The following is an 18,636-nucleotide window of genomic DNA, read 5'->3' on the forward strand; positions in this document are numbered from 1 at the left end:
CTCTAACCACGGTTTGCCTGCAATTAAATATTCAGTGGCTGCTTATCTATTTTATGGATTATTCAAGTTCTTTGCTTCTCTTGTCATTAGTTCAAGGCTTGTTACTTCTTCTTTCTTGCAAGAGTTGGGGACAGAATGAGGGACCAGAGCTCAGAGTAACCTTGGATGCATTTTGGTGTAGGAGTTAGTTATACCTGTTAGCCAAGTGGAAGTTTGAAGTGATTTGGAGACAAGGTCAGTCATACACGAAGGTATTTAGGCAGCTATTTATATAGAGTGAATTAAAGGAAATATGTCCCAAATCATTTCAGTGAGCCAATGTATTCATTTTCCATTGCTGCCTTGACAAATCATCATAAACATGGTGACAACACAAATTTATTAGAGTTCTGAAAATCAGAAGTGACATGGTCTCACTGAGCTAAAATCAAGATGTAAGCAGATCTGCATTTCTTTGTGGATCTTGTAGGGGTGAGTCCATTTCCTTGCCTTTTCCAGTTACTAGATACCACCCACATCCCTTGGCTCTTGGCCTCCTTCCTGCATCTTCACACAATGAAGCATCTCTCTGACTGTTCTTCATCTTTATATCTTGTTTTGACCACAACTCAGAGAGGTTCTTCATCTTGAAACACTCGTGTTAAAATTGGCCCACCCAAATAATCTAGAATAATCTCTCCATCTCAAGATCTATACCCCAAATTACATTTTTTTGCCATGTAAAAAAATCATATTCATAGATTTCAGTTGATTAGGGCACTGAAGGGTCTTTATTCTGCCTACCACACTCAGTGAATATCAAACTTTCATATTCCTCCTCTTGTTCTAGGTAAAACAATAATTAATGTTACCAAAATGCCTAAGTAACCCATGAGTAATAATGTAATAGGGAAGAATAAACCTGATTCCTTATTGGATATTTCTTTTACTTTAATCTTTATATTCTATTGCTTTTGCTACAAGTTAATCACTAAAGGGATGTTGCCTATAGCTTAAAGTGTACAAAATGACCCATCTCCCAGAGCTAAAATACCTGTGTTTAGCTCACAGGAAACATCCTAATCAGGCCCACCTGTGAATGACTGCAGGAAAGAAGAACTTAACACATCCCTTGCAGAGTCTGTCTGGAACCAGGAAATATTTGCAACACTTTACCACCTTTTTACTTTACCTCCTCACCTCCCACTCTTTGTTCTGTAAAAGAAACTAGCACCAAAACCCCGGGCAAGATGGTTCTTTGGGACACTAGTCCACCATCTTCTCGGTCTGCTGGCTTCCAGAATAAAGTCACTGTTCCTTGCCCCAACACCTTGTCTCTTGATTTACTGGCCTATCCTTCAGCTGCAGTGAGTAGTATGAGCTTGGATTAGGTAACAATAACTCCAGTGTACTGAGTGCTTATTATTTTTCAGGTACAAATATTATCACGTAATTCTTACAATGGACCCTTGAAGTAGGCATTATTTTTATTACCATTTTACAGATGAGGAGAGGGAGTGTCAAGGCTTGGGTCAAGTCTTACAGCTTTGACCAAGCTCAGTGGCAAAGCCAAGGTCCCATTCCAAGGTCTCCTGGCTCCAGATTCCATACCCCAATTTTCAAAATTTGTTTTACACCACTTTGCTTTTATAAAAGACCCGTCTTCCCTAACCAAAAGAAATCTGAAGAGGATTTTCACTCTTACAGAAAAAGCCTGAAAACAAAAATAGCATTCAGAGTTTGTTTTGCAGCAGCTGTTAGAGAGGCATTGCCCCCACCCTGCCACCCCAGCAGTGAGAGCCACACCGCCTCCTAGCTCCTCCCAGGAACTACACTCAACATCTCAGCATGAAGTCACCATAGCTTTGAGCTGTATCTGTGAGCATCTGTGCTTTATCTCAATTTATTTTGTGCATTCATTAGCAAGATGTGTCCTAAGGTAATTGCTTCTTTGCTTTACACCATTTCAGCTTACAAAAGGCTTTGTAGGAATGCTTCTACATTGAGATAGCTGGGAAAACCTGTAATTTATTCTCAGCATTTTATACCTTGACTGAAAGAATTTTACTAAATGAAGGCCATGATGGAACGATGTGGCCTAAAGTAGTGGTTCTCAAATTTTAGTGTGTATCAGAACCACCTGGGGGGGGGCTTGATAAAATGCACTGTTGGGCTCCACCCCAAGAGTTTCTGATTCAGCAGGTGGGGTGGGGCCTCAGAATCTGCATTTCTCTGAGTGCCCAGGTGATGCTGATACTTCTGGACTATACTTCGAGAACAACTGACATTGAGAATGGAAAGCCTGAGCCAGATTGAGAATCTGCTCCAAATGTTTTTGGCAGAAAGTGAACTTGAAGAAAATAACTAAAAAAAAAAAAGTTACTGAGTATTATAGGGGAGTAGAGGGGGTTGGAAAGAGAAACTAATAAGCTAGTCTAACCAGCCTAACCCCTATTAGGTAGAACAACTTGGCCAGGGCCATTTGTTCAGGTGGTGACAGAGCTGAGACTAAAACCCAAGCCTGGACAGGTACAAAAAAAAAAAAAAAAAAAAAACTGTTGAGAACAAACATCACTTATTTTTAGCCTTTCCTGCATTTGATGGCATAAGTAGATTTAATTACCTACACTGTCTCCATTCTCATGTCAGTAGATAAATGGAAGGCTGGCACCCTAGGTCTGTTTGACCAATTGCTTTGAAAAACATTCTGGAACACTTGGGGTATAAATGAAGAGTAAAATCTGGTTTTATTCCCATCATTTTATTAATTTAGGCTGTGAATTAAGCACACGCTATTAGAACATTGAGAGGATTTTGCTAATTTTCTTTTTCCCCCAAAGAACGTCATTTTGGAATAAGGTCTTGATGTGATGGTTCTCATGTTTCTCTCTAAAGTTCCCTGGCAAGGCCCATGCTAACAGCCTGGTTCTGCTGAGCATCTGGCTGGCACTAGAACAACCTGAGAGACAGAAAGACCTGCTCTTCATCATCTTTTCAGAAAGAATTTCAACTCTCTGGAGCTTGGCGGGAAGTCATGTCTTTGCTTCATCTTTTTCTAACATTGGCGTTCCTTGTGAAAGCCTATTTATTGAGGTTTCTGAAATGCCTTCTCTGACACTAAGTATGGTCATCATCTGACCATAAAATAATCAAAAGAACCTGGGAAACATTTGGAGTGAAATGTATGGCATGCCTTAGAATTAAGGTGAAAGGGGACAGTAAGATGAGGCAGATGTAAGAGCTATAGCTTATGCACTGCATTTCTCAATGTCAGTGATGTTGAAATATATAGCTGAAAGCAAATGTAGATCAGCAAAGTCCTGGAATAGAAATCACACTCTATTTCCTGGATGATCCATTTAAAGAGACTATTTATTGCATACTTAGTTTCAAGATCACGTGTCCATAATTGTTCTTACATAAATATATTTTACTGGACCTAAAATTAGCCTGACATCCTCTCCAAAAAGGCGGGGAAGGAGAGTTCATTCCCTGAGTATGCAATGTCAAGTTTCAAACATGCAAGATTATTGGAGTAACAATTGATGTCTCTAACGTGAGGTCACCAAGGATGTTATTTGGTCCTCGATGGTTGATCTGAGTCAGAGATTAAGTGGAACACAAATCTCCAGGACAGAGCTTCACTGGCAAGGATAAATGTGTTAGGGATGTCTTTCAACCACATGGAGTTAAGCACAGCATATTTGGCTCAACCAATGGAAGTCTTCCGTTTTGGTTCTCCGACTGAAATATTTCTAGGAGTTCTCTGGGCTCTGTCTGTGGTGGTATGTGTGGGATATACCCAGGGTTCGACATTACTCTGTGGCCTTGAGTAAGAATTTGAGCCAGTTCATAGCTCCTTGATTTGAAGGCAAATCTACTCAGAGAGAGTAGTCAGGAATTATTCCATCAGATGCAGGTGTTCCCTAGACTAGTGTTTAATAGGTTGCACATTTTTAGCCTGTCTATCAAGCCCTCACTAAGGAATCAGATCACTTCTTCTTGGTAACATTCAAACGTGCTCTTCATTGGTTTGACTAGTTCTACCTTTTTTCCTTTGCCAGTCATGTCTCCTTCCATCCAAGAACAGTTCCAGCAATCTACTTACGTTATTTTTATTGAAAGGCTGTGCAAATGTTGTATCCCATCTTCTGGCCCTCTCCCACTTTAAGGTAATTTCTCTCCCCCTTCATGTTTCTACAGCTTATCATTGCAAACAGTAGCATATTCAGATGGTTGCTGCTGCTCTTTACTTTTGTAAACAAGCAATGGTTATAGCAAACATACATTTTGCATTCCACCTGCATGCTTCTCTCTGAGGATCTGTAGCACTTTAGTTTTTAAATTGCTTTCAATTACTTTTTTTAAAATTAATTTTTATTAGAGTGTAGTTGCTTTACAATGTTGTGTTAGTCTACTGTACAGCAAAATTAATCAGCCATACATATACATATGTTCCCTCCCTTTTGGATTTCCTTCCCACTCAGGTCACAATAGTGCATTAAGTTGAGTTCCCTGTGCTATACAGTATATTCTCTTTAGTTATCTATTTTATACATAGTATCAATAGTGTATATGTGTCAATCGAGTCTCCCAATTCCACCTCCCCTTCCCCCTTGGTATCCATACATTTGTTCTCTACGGCTGTGTCTCTATTTCTGCCTTGCAAATAGGATCACCTATACCATTTTTCTAGATTCCACATATATGCGTTAATATACAATATTTGTTTTTCTCTATCTGACATACTTCACTCTGTATGACAGTCTCTGGGCTCATCCATGTCTCTACAAATGACCCAATTTCATTCCTTTTTATGGCTGAGTAACATTCCATTGTATATATGTACCACATCTTCTTTATCCATTCCTCTCTTGATGGACATTTAGGTTGCTTCCATGTCCTGGCTATTGTAAATAGTGCCGCTATGAACATTTGGGAGCATGTACCTTTTTGAATTATGGTTTTCTCTGGCACTTTAAAACTCCATTCTGACCTGAGAAAACCCGTATTATGGAGAAGACCTAAAAATAAGAATTACCTAGGTAAAAATAAGTTTAAAATAAAATTCATTTTTATTAAGTATGGTTTCCAGAGAGAAATTCATAGAGTACTAAAGAAAATAACTCCATCACTGTGGTGCTTCACTGAGGTCACAGAAATCATATTCTCTATAAGTTTTGCTAAGATATCCTGAGATTGACAGAGGGGTATTATTATTATTATTATTATTATTATTATTATTATTATTATTTTATTGTTTTTGCATTTTTCTATTTCAAAGCATTTAACAGAATCTGAGTAATCATTTAAGTTTTAGGTGTATAGTTAACATTTGTATAGAACTTTGGAATTTCCAAAAATGTTTTGGGTACACTATCAAATATATTCTCCAAAATAACACTGTGACTTGGTATTATTCTTCCCCACTTTTAAAATGAGGAATCTCAACTACAAGGAGTGATGAGGCTTGCTAAGTATCAGACAATTGGTAACAGTGTTGCCCTAAATCCAGTGCTCTTTTCACTACACCATCACTTCCAAATCCTGCCTCTAGAATGTCCTATTACAGGCACATGGGGAATTTTGAAAATAAACATCAATGCCCAGGCCCTAACTCAGAAAAATTAACTCAGAATATCTAAATGTAGGGTCCAGGAATCAGTATTTTTTAGAAATTCCCTGGGAGATTCTGATGTATAGCCAAGGGTGGGATCCACGGCACCAATCTAAAAGGCTGCCCTTATCATAGCTAATATTTGAGCATAGATTATTTAGTTAACTCAACATCTTGTAACATAAGCAGGCAGACTAAAAGCAAAGCAGTTGGCATGACATTTTTTATCTCCCATTCTCCTTCAGCAGGTTTTTTTAGGGTTTATCTTTAGCTGAGAAAACCATAATTCAAAAAGAGACATGTACCAAAATGTACATTGCAGCTCTATTCACAATAGCCCAGAGATGGAAACAACCCAAGTGTCCATCATCGGACGAATGGATAAAGAAGATGTGGCACATATATACAATGGAATATTGCTCAACCATAAAAAGAAACAAAACTGAGCTATTTGTAATGAGGTGGATAGACCTAGAGTCTGTCATACAGAGTGAAGTAAGTCAGAAAGAGAAAGACAAATACCGTATGCTAACACATATATATGGAATTTAAGAAAAAAAAAATGTCATGAAGAACTTAGGGGTAAAACAGGAATAGAGACACAGACCTACTGGGGGTGGGCTTGGGGATATGGGGGGGGCTGTGATGGGGCGGGGGAGAGGCATGGACGTGTATACACTGCCGGGCGTGGGGTGGATGGATGGTGGGGGGTGGCCACATGGCACGGGGGGATTGGCTCGGTGCTTTGTGGCCACCTGGAGGGGTGGGATGGGGAGGGTGGGAGGGAGGGAGACGCAGGAGGGAGGGGATGTTGGAACAGATGTATATGTATGACTGATTCACTTTGTTGTAAAGCAGAGACTAATAAAAAATATGATGAAAACATATACTTAATACTAATAACTAATAGAACCCTTGGAAGAGCAGGAACAGCATACAAAGCAAGCAAAGAGAAAGTTCTAACTAGTGGACTCTGTTGAGTGTTCCAGTGTCACTATTCCCACGTGTAGCAACCCTTCTTCTCATTGAATCAATCAATTGTAGTAGCCTTTGGCATGTACTCAAGAAAGAGGTGAAGTGACCAGTGAAAATATAGTCCCTGACCAAATTTAAGCAATTACTTTCTTTTCCTAGGTCAGTTGCTACTGAAAATACAGTGACCTGTATTTTATTGTTCTTTCTAAATGAAATGCTGTTAGTGAAACAGAAAGAACCGTTTGCAAATATCAAGTCTATACATTTACTCTGTCCTCACACCTCTCACCAGATAAAGAAGACTCAGCCTTCTTCTTTCTCTGAGACTGAGTCTAGCGGCTTACCTCCTAAAATAAAATAGAAGAGGGAATGATCTGATATTGACCTGTTTAGCATGACACTAGATTAGAATACAAGATGTGGGGAAATAGAGAATTCACTAAATTCCACGATCCCTTCTTTAGCTGATGGAGAGCTATATTTGGTAGGTGGAGTAACAAAAAGTTTTTCATAAAGGTGACTCAGGCAGGAAGAGAAAATTTGAGGGAGACCCCTTCTGGTTGCTATGAATGGAGAGAGGGCAGACAAAAATGGTAACAGCAGGAAGGCCTCAGATGAAATCAGCTATATATCCCTGTTCCAGGGCTTTGATAGATTGTGACAGAGTGAAGTGCACTTCAAGTACTCTTGCCCCCAATGGGGCTTTTGAAGGAGAACACTGTGTATTTATTCAACTACTCATTCAGCAATATTTGTTGAGTGCCTACCTTGTGCTGATGACTGTTCTAAGTGACAGAGATAAAGCAGCAAACAAAACAAACAGGAACATCTTTTCATGTGCTTTTTGGCCATCTGTTTGTCTTCTTTGGAGAAATGTCTATTTTGATCTTCTGCCCATTTTTGAATTGATAAAGAAGATGTGATACTTATGTACAATGGAATATTACTCAGCCATAAGAAAGAATGAGCTAATGCCATTTGCAGGAACATGGATGGACCTAAAGATTATCATACTAAGTGAAGTAGGTCAGACAGAGAAAGACAGTTATCATACAATATCACTCATATGTGGAATCTAATTTTTAAAAAGTGACATACATGAACTTATTTACAAAATAGAAACAGACTCACAGATTTCAAAAACAGACTTATGATTATCAAAGGGGAAATGTGTTGGGGGAGGGATAAATTGGGAGCTTGGGTTTAGCATACACACATTACTGTGGATAGAGTGGATGACCAACAAGCACCTACTGTATAGCACAGGGAATGCTACTCATTATTCTTTAGTAACCTAAGTGGAAAAAGAATCTGAAAAAGGGTGAATATGTGTATAACTGAATCACTTTGCTGTACACCTGAAACTAACACAACATTGTAAATCAAATATACTCCAATAAAATAAAATAAAATAAATAACAGGGATCCCTGCAACGTAGAGGCCCTCAGATTTTGGTGAGGCAGGACTACCTTGCACTCTTCATCCTCATTCAGTCCCCATGCAGCACTGGTGATGGAAGAGAGGAGTTTTTGCTAGAGGGTTGACTTAAATCTGAAAGAAAGGTGTATCTGCTGAACCACCCAAACAGAGACTGAGTTATTCAGAGTCTAAACATTAAATTGGTCTGAGATTACTGAACCAAACTCATAGAGAAGTTTTGGTCCTCTTCTTCTAGAGGCAGACAGTGTTCTAGCATATCACATCAATTAGTTCCAAGAAAACAAACAAACAAACAAAGCTATATTTCTTTATGCATGCATTAACAATTTTGCAACTGTCCTCTATTACAGAGAAAGACAATGTAGTAGGACAACAGGACACCTGGGAATAGGGAATACCTGGCATAGATAGAGTGTTGTCATGGATCACTGTCAACACTGATACACCTTGGGGGGCTCAGAGAGACAGGATCATCAAGAAATAGATGGTTTGGGGCTTCCCTGGTGGCGCAGTAGTTGAGAGTCCGCCTGCCGATGCAGGGGACACGGGTTCGTGCCCCGGTCCGGGAAGATCCCACATGCTGTGGAGCGGCTGGGCCCGTGAGCCATGGCCGCTGAGCCTGCACGTCCGGAGCCTGTGCCCCGCAACGGGAGAGGCCACAACAGTGAGAGGCCCACATACAACAACAACAACAACAACAACAACAACAAAAAAGAAATAGATGGTTTGAAGAAATAATATACTCCTGTTGTTTATATGTGCTGATAACATTTTCTAAAACCCTTTAAACCAAGAACTGGAACTGTGCCCTAGTTACAAAGATCGACTTCCTAGGAGAAAGAGCAGGATAGGTAAGCTGCTTTGGTCCTTGAAATTAGATAATGCCATGCTTGAAGGAATTTGTGTAAATTTATGTGTATTCTAAGTCATTGAAACAGCTGCTATAGATTTCAGAAATACTCTCATGATTATGTGGAACCCTCCTATGTAATATGGAAGCAGAATATTTATGTCCTCTTCCCAAGTATCACCAGGTAACATCTCAGTTTTCACCCCTTGTTAGAACTCCAATCAGTGTTTGACATTGTCTTACTTATTTTTACTATCACTAGATCACCATTTTATTTGTCTGTGGTGTCTCTAAACACATGGTTAACAGTCTATGAGCAAGGGGTTATACAGGGCCTCATCTAAAGATCTAAGAGCTTTGGCCAAATACAGTTTCTTCTAAAAAGCTCCCGGCATGGCAAGAAGACTGTTTTTAAACTTTCCTTTTCTTCATTTAGAATAAGTTACATATCTACAGTGCTTCATGTGTGTCCTAAGTATAGATGTGCACAATGAGATCCTCAGTGCCACCTAAACATGGCTACTTAATTGTCTACTTATATATTCATGAAAGAGCCTGAGGTGTGAGGGAATGGGTAGAATGAATACAATTCAATGGTAATGATGAAGAAAGTAAGCAATTCTCCTCCAAGGAAAGATCATCTTTCCCTGGTTCATTAATTAGTTGAAGACCTTAGATCAGCATAAAATGCCTTTAGCTAGTAATTAGCATGCAAATAAGCACTGGCCCACAGGCCCAGCATTTAAAAGAAATGAGGCTGGGCTTAAAAGGAATGCTGGAAGCAAGCCTATTTTAATAAAAATCAAAACTAATTCCCAAAGCACTGGTAGACTTTGCTTTATGGTGTTTTTTTTTTTTTAATCCTGTGAACCCCACCTTGAGAGTTGACTCTATTATTAAGATTCACCATTGAAGCCACTGAAATAAATTATTTAAGAAATAGCTGTTAGAAGAGAACATCTTGCTTCTGGGGAAGACCTGTGGCTTTTCCATTAGGAAGTTTATGACACATATCTGGTGCACAAAGCTAGGGCTTTATACGACAATACATTTTGCAAAGTCTGGAAAGTCACTGAAGAGATTATTAAATTTGGAGCCCCCAAATCAGCTCCCCATCTCAAAATTAACAATCACATTTGTATTTTTCAGGGTAGGCTAGACTATGAGATGGTAAGAAATTAATCCCAGAATTTCAGTGCCTGAACATAAGCAGAGTCGATTTCTCACTCAGGCTCCATTTCCAGTGCAGACGAGCAAGGACCCCTTCTCCTTGTCCCACAGGGACCTGAGCTGTTGGAGGCTCTGACAGTTTATAGGTGCACCATCTGGAACCCATGCCACTGGCTCTTGAATGCTTTGCCCTGGAAGTGAGACTTGTTAATTCTACTTTGAGCCCATTGGCCAGCGCGAGCCCTCTGGCCCCATCTAACAGGAAAGGGGCTGAGAAATATGGCAGGGCACACAGTGAACTTTACTGTATGATTGTACCAAACCTTCATATCCTGCTCTGTTGCAAGAAATTCGGTCAAGCCTAGGGTCACCAAAATGATTTTTAGGGAAGGGAGGTAGTGCACTAACCACTTACTTTCATGTGGTATTTAGGATGGAGTCTTCTTTGAACTCTACCAAAGTGCTCGTAGTTTTAAATTTTTTAAATTGTGTATCTGGACTACTATTTCTCAATATTTTGTTGCATTATCTTTCCCCCCTCCAAGGAGGTTTTTTTAGATATTGGTTTTTCTAAAAAGCCACCTTATGAAATATTAATAGTACAGATATACTAAATATGTTTATGTGCCATGTGTATACCTGAGCTTTACACATAAAATGTTAAGGTTTTTTGTCCCCCAAGAGCCAATTTTCACCCCCTGGAGGTGATATCATAACTCCCCCTTGAGAATGTATAAGCAGAATAGGAAGAAATATGACCTGTATTCTAGAATTTATGTAGCTGATTTCATGTACTTTGAATAGTTCTGCCATAGCTATAGCTATCTTTTTTCCCCATGAGCCGTAAGGAATCATGGGTCTCCAACCATTTTCCATATTTCTCCATCTATACTACAAAGACAGCATAGTTAGTGATTCAGAGCAAAGGCTTTAGAATCAAATAACACACTTTCAAATCCTACCCCCCTCAATAGGGGAGATCTTTGATCTTACACAAGTTATTTAGACCCTCTAGACCTCAGTGTTGTTTGTTTGTTTGTTTGAGTCTATAAATGTACCCTAGCAGAAACCATGTTATAGCATTATTTGGATGATGGATGTCAGTGTTTTTGCATATTGCCTATGACATAGTTCTTGGTAAATATTTTATCGTTTTTGTTGATGCTCTTATGCTTATCCAAATCCCAGAATTTCTGGGAAGGCAGAAAGCTGAAGCTAAAATTTCTCTGTCATGTGCTTTCATCTTTTGCCACCATAGGCCTTAATCCTTATATTCTGGCTGGTATTGCCACTTTCAGAACTTTAGACCCAGGGTCACCTAGGGCTGTCAGGATTAGGTTCTGAACAAGGAACCACAGAAATCCCATTTTAGTTTGGGAAGAGCCCAAATCTGTGGTCAAATGTTCTCTATATTGTGGGCCCAAATGTTCTCAAGGTATTAAGACTGAAGGTTAGAACACTAACACAGATTTTAAAGTAACTGCCTCCCAGAAGTAATAGCTGAGGAAAAAAAGAGTTATGATGTCTGCTTCTGCTGTGTTTCTCTAAATCTGTGTGCAAGACCTATCTGTGAAGCCGAGTAGAGAGAACACTAACTGGGCTTGGAGTTCAAAGTTCTGAGTTCAAATCTTAGAAGCATAGTTTACTACAGGGAAACGTGGGCAAATCACTTAATCCCAGCAAACTTTGGTTTCCTCATCTATAAAATGGGACTTATAATGTCTATCTCATTAAAGGATTTTGCTGGGCTCAAATGAGTTAGTATTGATGTTTTGATGAGAAAATAAGAAGAGACTAAGGCTATGTGTAAATATAATAATTATTATTATTTCTACCTACTTTCACGCATACTTTGGTCCTTGAATTTTTCTAATTACTCTGGGAAAGGAGGGATGATTTTCCAATTACAAATGTTTCTTCTATCTATCAATCCCATATCATGACCCCATTAAATTAGAAAAAGGTAGTGCAATTGAATTGTAATATGAATACTGTAGCTCAAAGGCATGATATTAATTTTTAAAATATCTGGGAACCCCCCCAAAAGCACTAAATCTTCCATTTTCTCCCTAATGTCTGCCAAATATATTCAAGACTAAACGGCTTTGAATGGCAGAAATCCACATCTGCATCCTCTTTTCCTTCCCTTCTTAGTTTATGGAGTAAAAATCTGTTAAAAAGATGCTCTTATAATTACCGAAATATAGTAACCTATCTCTGTACCTTGAACTATTTCTAACTGTCTCTGTAAATAAGGTGATATAAAGGAATATAAACTGAGGACTTTTGAAGTTTGGCCTGAAGCATTAGCATGGCTCCTTTGGGCAGATGCTAAAGATCATAAAATGCCAGGAGTTCACATGCACAAGCTAGAATCAGAAAGCTCTCAGGATAAAGGGCAAAAGTGGTACGTGCAGATCAATTCACTGGAAAGTTTCCTTCTGCCTTCCTGCCCTCACTTCCCTTTCCTCAACATGCAAGTGGATGGGAAGAAATTGATCAGAGAGGCTTAAGAGTTGTTGTAATTTGCGATCCTATGAAAATCGCTCAGAATTGAATATTCAAGGGATATTGGTCAGTTCCATGCTGTGTGATATCCCACAAGGAAAACAACAAGCCCCTGAGCGTGTCAACCAGTTCCCTTAGGATCAGGTGATGAAAGAGTAGAAAGCTGGGATGGGCCTTTGTTTAAGCGACAAAGGTGCACTAGATTTCCAATTCTCTGTTACATGATCTAGTTTTCCCCAAGTTAGCAAGAAAATTTGAGGTGTTTTGCATGAATATTAGAAACAATGAATGCAACTCAGCATATCATTAGTATTTTGTAAAATATGCGACATCAAGTTTTACAAATAACATACTATTTTATCCATGACCTGTAAGTTGACCTTGGTCTGGCATCTCTCTCTCTCTTCTGCCGGTCTCCTTCCATCGTTTCCATGTCAGCCTATTTATCAGGGAAGATGCCTGAGGCATGAGAACTACAACTCCACATAGTGTTTATTTCACTTACTAAGAAATCTGTGAAAGAGCCAGAGCAGCGCTGGGACAGAGTGGCAGAAATTGGGGGCATTGGACATGAAGCACAGATACATTTACTAACTTACACAGAATTAATAAGACACTGGGTTGTTTTCAAGACCTATGATGAAGTGACTACTACAGATACTATTTACAAAACTGATACTTTGTTGGGGGACAAACCAAGTTTTGTAATATAATTAAATAGAAATTAAATTGGAGAAAATGCATAATAATATTCTTATTAATATGTTAACTTTGTAAAGATTGAGTATTGTAGGTATGGAGCAAGATAACTGAGGCAAGTTAATTAGATTTCAAGTGAATTGCCACCATGTTAATTCAAATTTTATAATAACTAATTAAAATCCAACATGTTAAAGCAGTATTTTATTATAGCCCATACTAACATTTCCTTATAAGTAATTTTAAAACACCAGCTTAATGGATTAGTAAAAATGCAGTAATGTAACTGGGCATTTATTGTTAATAGAATCTAGATGATGAAGTGAATTTTTATTTTTAAAGTCATTCACCACACTTAATGATATAATACTTACATTTATTGGGGGTTCATTTGTAGCCACTTCATTCTGCATATGAATTTCTAGATGCATATTGAAATAAATACTGGTTTGGCATCCATTTCTCTAATCTTATTTTATTTATTTAAGAAAACATAATTATCATGGTCTTTATTTATTTATTTATTTATTTTAGCAATCCCCAAACTGAGTCTTTATTAGCATTTCAGAGGAACATCTAAATGCCACCACTGAAGCACAGGCTCCTTGGTCTCCTGAAAGCACATGTGCAGATTCCTGTGCTGCCTGGCCACTGAGCTGGGTGACCAAGAGGGAATGAGGCTGCCCCCTCCCATGCACCCACCTCTTCATTCTGTCCAGAGAGTCCAGAAAATGCAGGTTACCTAGGAGCCTATATCATGGTCTTTAGATTTGAATATCAAGCTCAGTGGGTAGTGAAACAAGTCACGAGTTTTGTGGACTGGGATTTTACTTGATCAAGCCACCATACCAGTTTGCCAAACATCTCTCACTTTCGAACAAGGGTAAGGGTATAAGGGGTGATTCTGCTTCCTTCATGAAAAAGTAATTAGAAGAAGGATGATGAGATAAATAACAAAGCATGTGAAGTCAGGTCAGGTCTTTCCTCTGGCATATAAACTCCCCTCTTGATCATTTGCCATTTAGAGGAGAGAAAATTTATTGCCCTGTAGATTCAGGTTCTCAGCAGGGCCCCGGTTGTTGATGAGACCAGTGTGTACCCACTGAACAATGTTGCATAGAAAATGGCAAGAAATCATGTCAGTGGCTTTTTTAATCAAATCAGCTTGAGATGGTAACTATCCTGCTGAGAGTCCTCTGCAAAGAGTCCCTGTGCTGTTTGTTGGGAGGAGTCCCTCTTCTTTTTCCTCAGTGCTTGAGATCAATGAGGAGATATGTCTCATTTGGCCAAGGGAAGGGTCTCAAGCATGTTTATGATAACACTGTAAGGAATGTATTCATGTTTCAACTTTCCAAATGAGGAAACAGAAGTGCAACTATATAACATGCAGTGCATTTCCAAAATTGTCTAGTGAATGGTTGCATTTCCCTGGTGATTGTTTGATGTCCAAATCCTCCTTCAGGAATGATTTAATCTTCCAGTTGCTGGAGACCCAGTGTTCCACACCCTTCAGGTACTGCTTTGGGTGGAAATCTGTCTCAATTGGTCACATCTCCTTCCTGAAACAGCCTGCAGCCAACAACTAATCAAAGGTCAAAAGGCCCCACCCTCCAACCCCAAAGTTTGAAGGCGTATACCATCCTCACAACTCACTGCCATTGAGACCACATTGCAGTCCCACTTCTCATTTTGTCAAATCCTGCTTTTCCATTTTTCCTTCCATGGGTGAAATCCACAGCAAGCTCCGTGATAAATTTTCCGCCTCAGGATTTACTTCCCAGGGAAATCAGTTTACATCCATCCTTTGCTGCTTCAAAATCTTCAATTCAGTATTATTTTGTGAAGCTCATAGAGGTAATTCTCCATTGATGGTATTTTGTATTTCCATTTTGAATACACACTTCAAGAATGCCTTAAATAGAATTCGCCTGTGAAGCCATCTGGTCCTGGGCTTTTGTTTGTTGGAAGATTTTTAACCACAGCTTCAATTTCAGTGCTTGTGATTGGTCTGTTCGTATTTTCTATTTCTTTCTGGTTCAGTCTCGGAAGTTGTGCATTTCTAAGAATTTGTCCATTTCTTACAGGTTGTCAATTTTATTGGCATATAGCTGCTTGTAGTAATCTCTCATGATCCTTTGTATTGCTGCAGTGTCAGTTGTTACTTCTCCTTTTCCATTTCTACTTCTATTGATTTGAGTTGTCTCCCTTTTTTTTCTTGATGAGTCTGGCTAATGGTTTATCAATTTTGTTTATCTTCTCAAAGAACCAGCTTTTAGTTTTATTGATCTTTGCTATTGTTTCCTTCATTTCTTTTTCATTTATTTCTGATCTGATCTTTATGATTTCTTTCCTTCTGCTAACTTTGGGGTTTTTTTTGCTCTTCTCTCTCTAATTGTTTTAGGTGTAAGGTTAGATTGTTTATTTGAGGTGTTTCTTGTTTCCTAAGGTAGAATTGTATTGCTAAAAACATCCCTCTTACAACTGCCTTAGCTACATCCCATAGGTTTTCGGTGGTCGTGTTTTCATTGTCACTTGTTTCTAGGTATTTTTTTTTAATTTCCTCTTTGATTTCTTCAGTGATCTCTTGGTTATTAAGTAGTGTATTGTTTAATCTCCATGTGATTGTATTTTTACATATATTTTTCATGTAATTGATATCTAGTCTCATAGCATTGTGGTTGGAAAATATACTTGATATGATTTCAATTTTCTTAAATTTACAAGGCTTGATATGTTATGCAAGATATGATCTATCAAAAAAAGCCCAGGACCAGATGGCTTCACAGGCGAATTCTACCAAACATTTAGAGAAGAGCTAACACCTGCCCTTCTCAAACTCTTCCAAAATATAGCAGAGGGAGGAACACTCCCAAACTCATTCTATGAGGCCACCATTACCCGGCTACCAAAACCAGACAAAAATGTCACAAAGAGAAAAGTCCAGGCCAATATCACTATGACCATAGATGCACAATTTCTCAAGAAAATACTAGTGAACAGAATCCAACAGCACATTAAAAGGATCATACACCATGATCAAGTGGGGTTTATCTCAGGAATGCAAGGATTCTTCAATATACACAAATCAATCAATGTGATACACCATATTAACAAACTGAAGGAGAAAAACCATATGATCATCTCAATAGATGCAGAGAGATGCAGAAAGTAGGCATAGAGGGAACTTTCCTCAACAGAATAAAGGCCATATATGACAAATCCACAGCCAACATTGTCCTCAATGGTGAAAAACTGAAACCATTTCCACTAAGATCAGGAACAAGACAAGGTTGCCCACTCTCACCACTATTATTCAACATAGTTTTGGAAGTTTTAGCCACAGCAATCAGAGAAGAAAAAGAAATAAAAGGAATCCAAATTGGAAAAGAAGAAGTAACGGTGTCATTTTTTGCAGATGACATGATACTATACATAGAGAATCCTAAAGATGCTACCAGAAAACTACTAGAGCTAATCAATGAATTTGGTAAAGTAGCAGGATACAAAATTAATGCACAGAAATCTCCTGCATTCCTACACACTAATGATGAAAAATCTGAAAATGAAATTAAGAAAACACTCCCATTTACTATTGCAACAAAAAGAATAAAATGTCTAGGAATAAGCCTACCTAAGCAGAAAAAGGACCTGTATGCAGAAAATTATAAGACACTGATGTAAGAAATTAAAGATGATACAAATAGATGGAGAGATATACCATGTTCTTGGATTGGAAGAATCAACATTGTGAAAATGACTCTACTACTCAAAGCAATCTACAGATTCAGTGCAATCCCTATCAAACTACCACTGGCATTTTTCACAGAACTAGAACAAAAATTTTCTCAATTTGTATGGAAACACAAAAGACCCCGAATAGCCTAAGCAATCTTGAGAAAGAAATGCGGAGCTGGAGGAATCAGGCTCCCTGACTTCAAACTATACTATAAAGTGATAGTAATCAAGACAGTATGATACTGGCACAAAAACAGAAATATAGATCAATGGAACAGGATAGAAAGCCCAGAGATAAACCCATGCACATATGGTCACCTTATCTTTGATAAAGGAGGCAAGAATATACAGTGGAGAAAAGACAGCCTCTTCAAAAAGTGGGCCTGGGAAAACTGGACAACTACATGTCAAAGAATGAAATTAGAACAATCCCTAACACCATACACAAAAATAAACTCAAAATGGATTAAAGACCTAAATGTAAGGCAAGACACTATCAAACTCTTAGAGGAAAGCATAGGGAGAACACTCTGTGACATAAATCACAGCAAGATACTTTTTGACTCACCTCCTAGAGAAATGGAAATAAAAAAAAAATAAACAAATGGGACCTATGAAACCTCAAAGCTTCTGCACAGCAAAGGAAACCATAAACACGACCTAAGGACAACCCTCAGATTGGGAGAAAATATTTTCAAATGAAGTAACTGACAAAGGATTAAAGGATTAATCTCCAAGATTTACAAGCAACTCATGCAGCTCAATAACATAAAACAATCCAAAAATGGGCAGAAGACTTAAATAGACATTTCTCCAAAGAAGACATACAGATTGCCAACAAACACATGAAAGAATGTTCAACATCATTAATCATTACAGAAACGCAAATCAAAACTACAATGAGATATCATCTCACACCAGTCAGAATGGCCATCATCAAAATTTTTAGAAACAATAAATGCTAGAGAGGGTGTGGAGAAAAGGGAACCCTCTTGCACTGTTGGTGGGAATGTAAATTGATACAGCCACTATGGAGAACAGTATGGAGGTTCCTTAAGAAACTACAAATAGAACTACCATGTGACCCAGAAATCCCGCTACTGGGCATATACCCTGAGAAAACCATAATTCTAAAAGAGTCATGTACCAAAATGTTCATTTCAGCTCTATTTACAATAGCCAGGACAAGGAAGCAACCTAAGTGTCCATCAACTGATGAATGGATTAAGAAGATGTGGCACATATATACAATGCAATATTACTCAGTCATAAAAAGAAATGAAATTGAGTTATTTGTAGTGAGGTGGATTGACCTAGTGTCTGTCATACAGAGTGAAGTAAGTCAGAAAGAGAAAAACAAATACTGTATGCTAACACATATGTATGGAATCAAAAAAAAAGTTCATGAAGAACCTAGGGGAAAGATAGGAGTAAAGACACAGACCTACTAGAGAATGAACTTGAGCATATGGGAAGGGGGAAGGGTAAGCTGTGACAAAGTGAAAGAGTGGCATGGACATATATACACTACCAAACTTAAAATAGATAGCTTGTGGGAAGCAGCCGCATAGCACAGGGAGATCAGCTCGGTGATTTGTGACCGCCTAGAGGGGTGGGATAGGGAGGGTGTAGGGAGGGAGACACAAGAGGGAAGAGAGATGG

Source organism: Mesoplodon bidens (assembly GCF_964165515.1).
Source record: "Mesoplodon bidens genome assembly, chromosome: 5".
In the NCBI taxonomy this organism is placed as follows: Eukaryota; Metazoa; Chordata; class Mammalia; order Artiodactyla; family Ziphiidae; genus Mesoplodon; species Mesoplodon bidens.